Source organism: Thunnus albacares, chromosome 24 (genome assembly GCF_914725855.1).
Source record: "Thunnus albacares chromosome 24, fThuAlb1.1, whole genome shotgun sequence".
NCBI classification, from domain to species: domain Eukaryota; kingdom Metazoa; phylum Chordata; class Actinopteri; order Scombriformes; family Scombridae; genus Thunnus; species Thunnus albacares.
In genome coordinates, this window is record NC_058129.1 from 18,797,044 (window position 1) to 18,809,107 (window position 12,064).

The following is a 12,064-nucleotide window of genomic DNA, read 5'->3' on the forward strand; positions in this document are numbered from 1 at the left end:
GTTTTTACTTTGTCGGTTCAGAATCTGATTTATTAACATGAATTAAAACATTTAACATGTTTTATTGATAATGTAGTTTATAGTCATCAGCTTGTTGCACAATAATAATCCCACATCATGTGACTCATTCCATAGACTGTAGAAACTAATGGACGTAGCCACTGTGACGTCACCCAGTGGTTTGTGAACTCCTGTTTTGAAGCCTCGAGTTTGCATTTTGACTGTCGCCATCTTGGATTTTTGGAAGTGACCATATTTAGACGAAAGGGAGGAGCTGAACCTAACGCTAGCTGCTAGCTTGGTTAGCATGGTGCATTTACAGTCTACGGTTAATTGTGATTATGCTAATGCTAATTTTCGCTAAGGAAAAACTGGCTTAACAGGCTGAACATCCGACACATTAGAGGATCTTTTATCACAACCAAACAATGTTCCAATTAACTTTCCTGAACTGAAAACTGTGAAATAGTGACGGCTATGGCTTTACTCTGTAAATCTGGAGTTACGCCATGTTTGCGTTACCTAAACAACGTTGTCACCTTGGTAGCGACTTGTCAATCACAACGTAGCCACGCCCTAAAGCATACGCTGCTTTATCGCCTATTTTAATCTAATTGGGACCATAATTTACTAAATGAACATCATGCTGTGTTGAAGAAGACTTGAAACTAGTGATTGAGATCATAAACTCATTAGGAAACAGTTTACTGAGGTAATAAATCAGGTGAGAAGTAATCTTCTCATAGACTTCTATACAATCAGACTTCTTTTTGCCGCCAGTGGCGTCGCCCCCTGCTGGTCGTCAGAGAGAACGCAGGTTTAAGTCACTTCCGCATTGGCTTCACTTTTCAGACCCGCAGCTTCCTGCTTGGTTCATTCAGTTTCCATCAGCTGATGTTCTGATCCAGATGAGCAGCATGCACAGTGCACTGAGGTCAAAGGTCAAAGCCACACAGCCTGATAGCGTGAGCCAGAGGAATGCTGGGAAAGGCAATAAGAGGAGCAATTTGTGCGACGCTGCTCCACGAACAAGTGTGTGTTTGATTTGTTCGTGGGTGTCACCTGTATGTGATGGGTGACGGGGGGGGGGGGGGGGGGGGGGGGGGGGGGGGGGGGGGGGGGGGGGGGGGGGGGGGGGGGGGGGGGGGGGGGGGGCGGGGGGGGGGTCACGTATTGGCTGCGGTTGGCAAGGTCAGGGAGGTGATTGGTCGTATGATCAGAGCAGAGCGCGGGTCGAGGTCACCGCTGATGACGGGAGGCGATTCATGTCGACACAAACAGACTCACAGTGTTTAAAAGTAAAACATAAAAATAAACCCATCAGCTGAAACTATCAGCTGATTGATCAACAGAAAATTCATCAGAAACATTTTTATAATCTATTAGTTTGTTTTATTTGATTGTAAATTATAAAGTCATCACCCAAAAATGGTAAAGTAATTGTTTGTGTGTGTTTTCGAGCTATAAGAAGTTTATCTTCTGGAATTTTATAGACTGAATGATTAATTGATTCATTCAAAAAAATAACCAGAAGATCTAAGAAGTGTTTTTCTCTTACTTTCATTAAATGAAGTTGTTGATGAAGAGTAAATATTAAAACTAATGTTAGTAATATCTTAAAGACACTTTACTGCTTATAAATGTTAAATAAACATTTAATAAATGCTTTATAACACAGTGTAATGTAGTTAGTAACACATATGGACATTTTATTAATGTACAGTATTTGCTAACAGTTATACGTCAGGTATTCTGGGAGATGAAACATACAGCGACATATTACAAATTAACCTCAGGGGTCTTTATAATCTCTAATTTGTTGTTGTGAAATCCTCTCTGGTGTCAGATAAACCTTCAGACTGATGGATTATATAACTTCCTGTCACCTACTGAAACATTTTTTAAAACGCGGATCTGCTTTCAGTCTGGTTTAGTAAGTGGACATTGAGTTGAGATTCTTCAGCTCTTAGCTCATGAATCAACTGTTGACCTTTTAATATATTTAATTTAACTTCTGGCGTCCATAAAGGCTCCAAAAAGATAAATGTTTGACTTATAATTCAACAACTGATACCTGAAATGGTTTTAATGTGATGAAATGGAGAATAAAGGTCATAATTAACGTTGTAACAACGTTTGCTAACGTTGTCCAGAGGTTGAGTTCAGTGGTTTTCAGCAGGACGTTTATCCTGTTTGTGTTCATTTCTGCGGTGTGTTCCTTTAAGGGCTGGTTTAGTATTCGTTACGCACATGAACACACACACACACACACACACACACAGAAACACCTCCATTCTGGATCAATTACTGTTCGGGGGAACAGAGAACAATTAGCCAGCTGGCTTTTATGAAACAAAGCAATTAATGTTATGCTAATAAGTCAGATTTTGAGCAATTCCAGATCATTTGCTAATCATTCGCTAATTACTGTGACGACTCTTTAGTGCATCAAATTATGAGTGATTAATCAGACAGATCTGGATATTTAACAAACTCCTCAGAACATCGCAGCTCCACATCTGGACCACATGTGACCCGCCAGTCTGATGACATCACAGCCTTTATGTGATGTCATCAACCCCAGACGTTTCTGGGTTTTTTCATCCCTGATGAGTGTAAATATGAGCCGTTAACACACATCACAGTTAAACAGTTTACAATATGATTGACCTCAGGAGGTCATGTTGGCCACAAAAATGCATTTTAAGTGAAAGTAAATAAAAAAAATAGGTGGGACGCAGATGTTGAACTGAAATAAACATGTTTTAAAATAAAAAATGCAACATTCTTGCTCACCAGGAAGTTTTACTGAGACGTGTTTGGATAAAACTTTTTACTGTTCTGCTCTCTGAGGCAAAATCTCTCAGTTTTATCGGATGAAAGTCTGATGAAAAATTAACCAGAAGTGTGCAGGACTTTTTTTTTCACTGTCAAAAATTTGTCAAAATGAGTTTTTTATGTAAAGAAGCATCTGTTGCACCTTTTAAAACAATAGATTCAAAGTGCTTTAAATCTTTAAACTGTTGGGACAGGAAGTGAAGACAACTTTTTGCCTCGAGTTATTTGCACAAATCTGACAAAACCGCCAATTTACCAACTGACAAACAGTGAATGTCAGAGTGTAAAGTTTTCAGTCAGGTTGAACCTTCATGTGTGGACATTTAGTGCTTTACACCTTCGCGCACGTTTTTATTACGTCTTCATGTAGTCGTTCCTCCTCTAAAGTTCACCTCGTTTTCAGTCCGTTAAGGTTTCAGTCCAGGTGTTTTTGGAGACATCTGTGGTGTCTGTTGGTAACTGCATGTGTGTTTTTATACTACACGTCCCAGAATTCAGCTGGAATCACATATCGACCGCTGAGGGAAGCAACAATGTAAAAAATGAGTTTAATTGTTGGTAGAATAACTTCAGTGACAAATACACTGTTTCCTGTGGCTGCTTCAAAATAAAAGAGACTCTGTTTTTTGCCAGTTGGATGCTTTTAATGTGAAGCAGCAGCAGTAGGAAGTGTTGGACTAGCCTTATCAATAACTTTATCCAGCTCTGATCCGGCTGCAGGAGAACTGACAGTAAACAGTGAGAATGAGATGAAATCGTGATGGATTTCATTGTTTGTCTCGTGCGAGGCAGATCATGTGGGAATAAAAACTACTAAAAAAACCAAATATATAAACAAATATCAGGAAATCCTGTAAAAAAAACAGCTGATAGCAGCGACCAGATAATAAGAATCAACATCTCAGTATCTTTAAATGATGAAAAGATGAAGGAGATAAAACACTGAATATAATCAGGTTGTTGATGTTTTTAATGTAAAAATATGTGTCAAACAGGTTTATTGTCCCAGTAAATGTGCTAATGCTGCTTCCCTCTGGGGGTCAGCCGGGGTCGATGTTGAAATAAAGATGAGTCCCGTCCCCCCCCCCCCGACCACCACCACCACCACCCCCGGGCCTCCGACCTGCTTGATCTGACAGGTGAAGCTGCTGCAGGGTCTGAACCCACGTTCCTCCCCCAGGAGAGATCAGACTCGCTCATGTTGGAGACGAGAAATAAGACGTTAAATACAGATTTAATTCAGCAGAGACGCCACAATGAGGTTAGATACATACATAGATACATAGATGAGCTTTATTGTTATTGTTCAACACAACAACATTTCATGTAACATGTTAACATTGATTCAAAAACATACATACAAACATTCATAAAATACATAAAGTGTAAAGTATATTAAAACAATGGGCTCCAGTTATTGCACACTGGGGGGTCGAAGCAGCTTCATGTAGTAGAACCACAGGAAGAGCGAGAGGTTGAACAGGTGGGGGTTCTGGTGCGATGGATCTTTGATGATTGTGAGGTGTAGATGAGTCCAGGTCCAGTAGATGGTTCCCAGTGACATCCTGGTCTCTGTTCACTATCTGCTGCAGAGGTTTTCTGTCGGCCAGTGTGTCAGGATGCTCTGAACAGCACTGCAGTTAAAGTTCACAAGCAGGTTTTTGGGGTAGACTAGTAGACTCTCTACTATCATGGAGGTGTTGGTGGTCCAGCTCAGCTCCTCTCATGTCTCATGTGAAACAAATATTAAGTTTTCCACCTTCAACTTATGAAATAATCAGTTTGTGGCCTCACTGGTGTGACTGGTGTGACTGGTGTGAAGGAGTATCCAGCGTGTAAACAGGTCCTGAGCTTCAGTGTGAGGTGGAGCTGCTTGAAAACAGGTGAAGGTGCCATTAAAAGGCAGCTGTTGCAGCGCGCCGAGCTCACAGTAATTAGCGTCCCGGCCGGCGGAGGTCGCGGCTCCAGCGGGGCAGCTGGAGGCTAATCACAGACCCTCGCAGGTCGGGGAGGGTCTGAGTGTTTAAGTTGATGGTGAACGTGTTTATGACCTTCTCCAGAAACAGAAGCTGGAGTCATTACTCACATAGCTGCAAACACTCTGTGACCTGACGCTGAGACTCTTCATCCAGCAGGAAGCTGCTCTAACAAAACAGGAAGCTGTGAAGCTCTTTAAAGGAACATTTCAGTTTTTTCATCTCTTCTGACTCTGAGTCATATATACGAGTCGCACTGCTGCTTAACAATCAAAGACTTTCAGGATGATTCTGTAGAATCTGTTTACCTCTAAAGTAAAGTTATACGTCTTTAAATATCTTGTTTTGTCCACAAAGATGTTCAGTTTACTGTCAAAGAGACGAAAGAAACCAGAAAATATTCACATTTAAGAAGCTGGAATAAGAGAATTTTGACTTTTTTTCTTTAAAAATGACTCAAAACAATGAATCGATTCAGAATAGTTGGTATTCATTTTTCTGACGATTGACTAATTGATTAAGCAACTAATGCAGTATATAAAAAAACTAGAAACAATAACGTTTATTGGTTAAAATATGTTATTAAGTGCTTCACAAGGCAAGAAAAATATAAAATAAACAAAGATAAACACAGTAATAAAGCAGCACAAGATAATAATTAATAATATTCATAATAATAGTAACAACATGGTGCAACATGAACGTAGCTTCTGTCTCCACAGTCTGGATGTGAAAGTTTTGTTTGAGTCGCTCATTAAACTCGTTATTTCTGTCGCTGTAATCAGAAGAAACGAATCATTTCATACACGACACGTTAGCATCGAGCTAACGTTAGCATCGAGCTAACAGATCAGCAGGGTGATAAAAAGTTCAAACTAGAACATTTAGTTTGTAGATAGTTCATTTTGTGAAATATTACTGGTTTGACAGGATTTCTTGGTACTTATAAAGTACTTATAAAGATTAAAAGAAAATTAACCAGCAACTATTTAGATGATCAAGTAATCGTTTCAGTCGTTTTTAAAGCAAAAATGCCAAATATTTACTGGTTCCAGCTTCTCAAATGTGACGATTTACTGTTTTTCTTCCTCATATATGACAATAAACTGAAGATCTTGAAGGTTTTGTGTCCGTCAGACATCACTGTGGGCTCTATTTTTTAATGTTTCAGTGACTAAACAGTTAATTGGTAATGAAAGTGATCCTCAGCTCTATACGGAGTGAAATCCAGACAGAACGGCCACCGTTAGAAGAACCAGGCTGAACGTCGTCAAACATCAGTGGTTCAGCTTCACTCAGACCGTCACATCAGTCCCGTCTCTGTTTACACCAGTGTTGCTGACAGTGCTGCTGTCTGTCGGTCTGTCAGCCTCTTTATATGCAGCGTCCCTGAACCGAAGGTCACTACTCACCCAATCCATCTACTCCTCCTCTTCCTCCTCCACCTCCACCTCCAGAGGAGGAGGAGAAACCAGCAGCAGCATCAGGACACAGAGGAGGCAGATACTTAGAGGAGGGAATATTTAACAGCTCGCTGCCCTCAGAGACGCTCTGTTGTGTTCGGAGGTGACAGGAACAGAGCGAGAGATTCCTCCTGAGGATTCGTCCCGGGGATGTCGGGACCCTCGCCGCTCTGCTCCCACAACATCAGCATAAACATTCCCGACTCCGGCAGACCTACAGGCCGATCATCTGTAATGAAAGTCACCGAGAAAGACAGCGAATGTATAATCAAAGTCTTCATGCAGATACGTGTGATAATGTATGAATTCAGCCCCGTTGTGTCCGCACACCCACACAGGTTCATGGTGACGCTGTGTGACAGACTGAAGGACGCGAGCAGCTCGGCTGTAGATGTCAGCGTCAGTCTGTCGCTCCAGACTGAAATATCTCTACGACTATCAGACGGATCGTCATGAAATTTGGTTCAGACGTTCGTTTTCCCATCAGGATGATTTATATTTATATCAGCGCCATCATCAGGTCCAAATGTTTGTCTGGTACTTTGGTTTATGACTGAACTCATGACCCGTTCCCATCAGCCTCAGCTGCTGTTTGTGTTTAGTGCTAATTAGGAAATCTTAGTATTGTTGTGTATTTTTACATGAGAACAGAACATGAAAACCTTTGTTGTTGTTGTTGTTGTTGTTGTTGTTAGCAGCGTTTGGTCAGAATAATCAGAGTTTTTGTCTTCAGACACAACAGACACTCATTTATCAGACTTCACACATCTGGAGACACAAAAGGCTTCATAATGTTTCTGTATAAAAACTCAGACTGGTTCATTAAACAACCCAGACTGTAATCTGATCTGCTTCAGCTGCCGAAACATATAAAATGTAAAAAAAAACATCTGAATGAAAACAGTCAATTAATAAAGATATTAAAGTATAAAAGTAGAATAATGTTTGTACCACTTTTATGACTTATTATCATTATTATTATTATTATCAGTATAGTACAAATGCAAAGCAGATTATGTGTCACAGCAGCATCTGATGTGCAGCGACATTAAAGACAAACATCACACTAGTAGTTTATTTTTGTAATATTTAGTTAAACGTCTTGTTTCTGTACATTCATTAATGTATCTACATGCAGTTCTTTTTCTTTGCTTTAGTTAAAACATATTCAACTTGCAAATTTGAGCCACTGAGGGTGAACTGTTGTATTTTTGCATCCACTTCTATTTCCTAATCATAGAGCATCTACATCAGTGCTTCCCAAACTTTTTTAAACATCTTTTATTAGTGATTTTTCGTTTGTGGCTCCACCTGCAACACAAACTGCAACTCAACAATAAAACATGAGCTTCCTGGTGATGCTTGTCCTCAGCTCAGATACATATCTGTATTCCACAAGCAGTGTTTGGCTGTAACACGTATGTTTTGTAAATGTTGCAGTAACGTTTTTACTCCTCTCTATAATGAGGACAGTATGTTGAAGTTTGAGGTTGGACTTGTTTGCTGGTGGTTTGATGTCAGTTTGTGTGTTTAGTGGACAGACTGGTCAACTATACAACTCCACAGTTGTCTTATTTACATGTTTAGTGTCAGTAAGAGGACAAGACGTCATGCTGTCACTGTGGAGTAATTAGTAAAGTAATGTGATTACTTTTTAATGAGTAATAGGTAATGTGTAAGTGATTCCATTCTTGAAGTCATTTGCCACAAGTAGCCAAAATCTAAAAAATGTACAAAAAAAAAAAAACCCCAATCCACCCTGGAAACCATCGATCTAAACAGGAACGATGGATTTGTTTAGTTTCCACTTCAGGACTTTATAAGAAGAATAAAATCAGACTTAAAGCGTCTCGGAGCAAAACAGTGAATCTCCAGCAGCTAACAGGAAGCTAAACGTGTGTTCTGACCTCTGAATGGAACAAAGAGACAGTTTCCCTTCAGGGATCAATAATGTTTAACATGAATATGACATAGATACATACATATACACACACGTACATATATACATAACATTAAAGCAGGAGACAGATAAACAAAGCTGCTCAGAGCTGTGTGTGTGTGTGTGTGTGTGTGTGTGTTGGCGTGTGTTTGATCTCGTGGGACCACAACTGGCGTCTTCCTGCTCGGGGCTCTGCTGCTGTTTTCTTGGCGAGGAAGGCGGCGGCGCGGACACTTTGTGAATAATTGGATTAAGAGTGAAAAAGCAGAAAAAGGTGACGGAGTTTATTTCCGCTCTGTGAGCCCACCTGCTCTGAAACACCGCGACACACAAAGACTGAGCTCCGTCTCTCCTTAAGAACGAGCTCACTTCCTGTCACAGATGGAAACCGCCATCAGAGCTGACATCATTATCTGATCAATGATCAATAAAAACAACTTATTCTCTGGTTTATATCTTTATAAAGTGAATATCTTTGAGTTTTGGACTGTTGATCAGATAGATAAGACATTTGAAGACGTCACTTTGGATTTTAGTGAATTAAAGCTGCAACTGACATTTATTTCCATTATTGATTAATTATTTGTTCTATAAAATGTCTAAAAACAGTGAAAAATGTCTGTTACAGTTACAGAAATCCCAACAAACAACTGTCAAATCCTCACAACTTTAAAAATCATTTAGCTGATTAATTGATGGACAGAAAAGTGATCAGCAACTGTTTTCATAATCAATGAATCCTTTAAGTGTTGCATCTCTACAGTAAATAATGACCAGGGGTGCAGTAGTAGTAGTAGTAGTAGTAGTAGTAGTAGTAGTAGTAGTAGTAGTAGTAGTAGTAGTTAAAAGGGTTAAAAAAGTTAGTTTTAACTGCAGGTATTTGAAGTGTTGCCTTATTAGCATTAGCTAACTTAGCAGTCGCCTGTTACTGCTGGATCAATAAATAGTTTGACAGGTTATTTGTTGTATCAGTAACAGTATTGGAGCCTCTCAGCCCTCTGAAAGATGAACATGGTTTCAGTAATTACGCTGATATTGACGACTTCAGCTGAACTTTGTAATAAAAAGTGTCATCAGGCAGAGAAGAGAGAGAGACGGCTGGTGTGGAACAAACTGCTTTACAGAGAAATAAACAGACTGGAAGCGTCTCGGTGTTACTGTTAGTGTGAATCAGCTGCAGGTTCCTCTCATGTTACTGAAGGATGTCGGACAAGATGAACAACAGCAGTTTACACTCAGAGTAAAATGAGTCTGTTTATTGTTTATTAGAAGTATTACACAATGTTATACAATTTGTAATGTTTCTCCAGTAGTATCTGAAGTTTAACCGTTTGTTTACTTGATTGTTTGTGACAGTTGAAGTATTAAAAGGTGAAACTGAGGCTGATTATAATATGAATTTGTCACTACTTTCTGACATTTTTTAGATCAAACCATTTAAATATCTCCTCCAGACATGTTTTAAATCATACAAATACTCTGCTTTAATAGTCATTTATGTCTGACGTGTTTTTTACAACAAAAGTTAGAAACATCATCTCCTTCAGGTACAAATCTGTAAATGTTGTTGATTTCTAAAGTTTTCTGCTGGACACAAGATGTCTGGAACATGATGTCTGGAACATGATTGGCTCCTAACTGGTTGTGATGTCATAAATCAAGCTTCAGGTGTTCAAGTGTTAACCTGAGATTAAGGTGAGAACAGAGACAAACTTCACAGCCAAGAACCACGAGAAACATGTTCTTATTAAAACAACACATTCCCACATATGTAACATAAAGAAAAAGTCACCTGAAGACAACCAAGAAACAACAAGGAGGTCAAAATCACACTGAGGTTGAGTAGTTTTGATCATGTGACCTCATCTGGACACGCCCACCACTGTATGTGTGTGTGTGTGTGTGTTGGGGGGTCCTCGGGGACCTCCTTTGGGAAGTGGGTCAACCGCTTGGCAGGGCAGCCGGCTCGTTAGCATCGAGAGTAAACACACACACACACACACACACCTCAGCCCCTCCGGCTGTAATTGGCAACAATGAAAATTACACACAGGCTAATTAGCAGCTCCTCAGCACTGTGTGTGTGTGTGTTCATTACGGCTGCTTGATGACAACTGTGTGTGTTTGCTCTCCTGATGCAGGAAGATGATTATTGTGTCTGAGCATGAACACACTCACACTCACACCTATAAACTAAACCATCATTCACATATTATTATTGTTTTAATATTAATAATTAACCTGCTGGTAGCCTTCAAGTAGAAACACTTTACTTTAGTTGTAGTAGTTGTTGTAGTAGTATAAAAAAGTAAAATTGTACTTAAGTACAGTACTGGAGTACATGTACTTAATTAAATTTTACAGTTAAAATGCAGCAATAAGTTCTGATCTCTTCACTCAAAGATGCTGATATGTATGTATACAAGTATAAATTAAAAAAAACTGTAATTTCACAGTTTCATAATGAAATGTTTACTCTGAAATATTTAATATAAAATTAAAAAATGAGTTTAGCCTCTTCCTGTAATCTTGACTGCGTTGCTCTCTTCGTCTCTGCCACTGATAGAAAGTAACCGAGTATTTCTAAGTTATGGTACTTCATATTTTATACCTGTATTTAAATATTGTACTTTATACTTCGCTGGTTAAGATTCTACGTACATAAGATATGATGCCTTATAGATTTAACTACTGAAGAAATAGTTAAATCGGCTCCATATTAACCAAGTACAACATTCATTGTTTACACATTAATGCACCAATAATAATATGATAGTTTTTAATAATATAACACCGATAAAGGCCGTTCTGCTGCACAATACGACACAGTACTTCTACTGCTGATACTTCTGTACTTAAATCAGTGTCTGAGTGCAGGACGTTGATGTTTTAATGGAGAATCATGTGCAGAGTCAGAGCGCCATCTGCTGTCTGCACAGATAAACTACCGACTATTATCTGACTGGTGGAATTATTGATCGTAACTACAGTAACATAACCTACAAGAACACATGCATCAAGTATAGAAAAGTCATCTTATAAACTAGAATACTGCATTATTGACAGGTATTATACATGGTGTTTAAAATATACAAAGTGAGAGAAAAGACAGAATACAAGTTCTACAAAGGTCAAACAATACATGCAATGTGTAAATAATACAAACTTTGTGTTAATGTAATGTGTTTTAATTAGAAGTAAATTACAAGTATCTACTATTCACAAAATATATATGGAAAAAAGCAAAATTTAAACATTAAATACAATTAAATGTTAAGAAAAGTGTACAAATAAGTGTCAAAATGAGGATGTTTCAATGATTAAATACATATAACATTTACAAAAAGTACATTTAAACAGTTAATTGGATGAACATAATATAAAATTGCAAGTATGTTTCTAAAACTGCATTTGGCCATATACAGTATGTATGTATGTACACATTCAACTGTTAGTTTAAGTTATGTTAAGTTTAATCAAAGTTCCTCATTAACTTTAATTTCTTCTTTCAGTCCTCTGCTGCTCTTTAGCTTTTGTTTGTGTACAAAGATGAATGTGTAGAAATGTATTACCTGATTTATGACCTGATTTATTTAAAAACTCCACTACCCAGAAATCCTGTGATGACGCCACTACCCAGTGAAACGCTGCCTCCTGGTGGCTGCAACAGTCTGGTTTAGTTTTAACAGTTGCAGCTTTATACTGATGTTTATTTTGTCTTTTTCTCTACAGGAGTCACATTTCAACCCGTCAACAGGAAGAGATGAAGAATTATTAAGGTAAGAATTAATTATTTTAATTAAAGTTACTGAGCTGCAGTTTAGTTTAAAACCTGTAAAATAACCTTA

At 38.6% G+C, this 12,064-nt stretch overlaps 1 long non-coding RNA gene across 1 annotated transcript in view; it reads left to right on the plus strand.

Annotated features, from left to right (window-relative positions):
* Positions 1-12,064, plus strand: part of LOC122976129 — a 32,972-nt gene that overhangs the window by 19,571 nt on the left and 1,337 nt on the right. The window contains exon 5 of the long non-coding RNA XR_006400806.1: positions 11,949-11,995. This is a non-coding gene — a long non-coding RNA (uncharacterized LOC122976129). The remainder of the gene's footprint in view (positions 1-11,948; positions 11,996-12,064) is intronic.